The sequence below is a fragment of the Cyprinus carpio genome, chromosome A8 (assembly GCF_018340385.1).
Source record: "Cyprinus carpio isolate SPL01 chromosome A8, ASM1834038v1, whole genome shotgun sequence".
In the NCBI taxonomy this organism is placed as follows: Eukaryota; Metazoa; Chordata; class Actinopteri; order Cypriniformes; family Cyprinidae; genus Cyprinus; species Cyprinus carpio.
In genome coordinates this window covers 26,468,211-26,470,652 of record NC_056579.1, presented here as the reverse complement: position 1 = coordinate 26,470,652, position 2,442 = coordinate 26,468,211, and the positions used below count along the sequence as shown (strand labels likewise).

The window sequence follows — 2,442 nt, the reverse complement described above, 5'->3', positions numbered from 1 at the left end:
AATATCGGTCCCTTTCCAAATAAATAAATATATAAATAAAAACATAAAATTGGGGAAAAAATTTATTTATTTTTGTATGTTTTTTTTTCTTCAATATGTAAGCTATTGTATTGTCTATTGCATTATTGTGAGCCAAAAAAGAAAAAAGACAGTTTTATGAATGAACAGGATCTCTATCAATGTCTATGCAGCTGCAGCAGCACACTGCCCCCCTCAGGACAAAACGCGCATCGAGTGACATCAAAGTCATGAATTCCTCTGAAATGACGTCAGAGGGTCGCGCGGAGGGGGGCGGAGAGCGCCTATATAAAAAATTCATGCGACTTTGACGCTTCACTCTACTAACCTCGACCTGAACGGGTCAGCCACATCAAAGGATCGAGGAGCGCTGTGTTACACTCGGGCTGCTGATACATCCTCAGATTCCATCATCAACAGACTGTGCAGCGGGCTATAGGTCAATCCACTCACTATAAACTGCAGGTAAGACTAGGATGTAAAGCAACTTTATATAAAATATTCTCTCATCTGCGATTACAAATATACTGGCCAGATTCATCTGATATTGCCACGTTACTTGTTACAAGTTAGGCTACTTGTTACATGTATGCCCAAATGTCGTAGTTTTCGTTTGCACCTGTACCTGTAGTGTCTGATGTGTTTTGTTGCGAACAGGACAGAGCTTGTCATGAGGGCGGCGTGTGTGATCATCTTGGCCTCTCTGACGGTGTTCATGTCACCCGGGATCCCAGTGTCAGACTCTGCCGGGTGAGGGTGACCCATCTCTGGATGAGCTGTTCCAGCGCGCGGAGAGTCTGCTGCTCCGCTCCATTCTCACGCAGATGGAGGACGAGAACAACGCTAACGGTGTCTGCTCACATTCACTGTCAAAACATAGTTAGAAACTTACAAAACAGCAGATCTACTAGAAGTTCGTCCCAACATATTAGAGAACGACCGAAATCATGTTTTTTTTATTTTTGTTTAAATGTCTGTCCGATAATTCTTGCTACAACAGCAACTATTCACTCGACCGCTAAAATAAAATACTTTATTTTTTTATTTTTAGGTTAATAACAGGATTAATACTAATAACATTTTATTATTTATTATTATTTGTATTATTATTAGCCCCACGTTTGTATTAATAAGATATGAAGGCCCACTAAATGGGTTGTAATATCGCTCAACCCAACATCGAAGTAGAAAACTGTAAAATCCGCATAATCGATCATCAGTTTATCTCTTTTTTATGTAAAACCAATGCTCAGTAAATACAATTTGTGCATTTATTTTTTTATTTTATTTATTTTTTTTATTTTGAATAGGCTACATTTAGAATCGCAATGATTGCAACGAAACATAAAAGCCGGGAATCACAAGCACAAAGTTGCGAAAGAGTCCTTTGGAAGAAACCAAATATAGGCTTCATAATTATACACTGTAGAAATTATTCTGCTGAATTATTAGAGATGTTTTCTACGTGTCATCAAGACCATCATAAATGTTTGTAGAGTTACTGAAGTTTTCCTGCTTGTCTAAATCCCTCTCCAGGAGAGCAGACGGAGTGGCTGGAGAAGAGACAGCACCCGGGCAAGCGACAGCATCCCGGGAAGCGCGAGGACGCCGACTACGAAGACGAGGCTTCCGCCCTACAGAAAAGGCAGCATCCCGGGAAGCGCGAGGAGGAGGACAGCGCGAGGCTGAGGAGGCAGCATCCCGGGAAGCGTCTGTCTCTGGAGCACATGATGCTGGAGGACCCCACCGCGCAGAGCGAGCTGGCCAAACGCCAGCACCCCGGGAAACGCTACCTGATGCTGCTCCACAAACGACAGCATCCTGGCCGGCGCGAGCTGCAAGAGGCAGCGGGAGACTTTTCGGACCTAGCCAAGCGCCAGCATCCCGGGAAGAGACTGTGTGAGGACTGGGACGTGGCCGGCTGCGATCAAGCCAGCATCCTGCTCGAGCTTCTGGACAACGTCAACAAAAGTCGCGCAGAGGAGAAGAGACAGCATCCCTCGGAAGCGCTTTGAGCTGGAGGACGATCTCACGGAACAAGAGTCGCTGTGATGGAGCGAGCGAAAGGCTTTACCGAGCTGTCCGAGTTGTAAAAACGGACGAATAAGTACGTGTTCATTGTTTTCCACAGCATCCGAGTCATGGAAACCGCGGCTACACTTTATTTGAAGGTGTCTTTGTTACAATATAAATGTACATTTAAGTGCAGAGTAGCCTAGGTAATATTAATTAACTACATGTACTTACTTTATGGTTCGAGTTAGGATTAGGGTTTGGCTTAGGGTTACTTGCATGTAATTATGCATAATTAATTGTTATTATAATAGTAAGTAGCTACATGTAACGTGTAACAAGGACACCTTAAAAATCAAGTGTTACCGAAAACGCACCTGTCTCCATGTGTTTTACTGGTCGCTTTTTTGT

The 2,442-nt window shown here is 43.4% G+C and overlaps 1 pseudogene; it reads left to right on the top strand.

The window, feature by feature from the left end:
• Window positions 1-298: 298 nt before the first annotated feature.
• Window positions 299-2,198, top strand: LOC122145861 (annotated as a pseudogene).
• The last annotated feature ends 244 nt before the right edge of the window (window positions 2,199-2,442 follow it).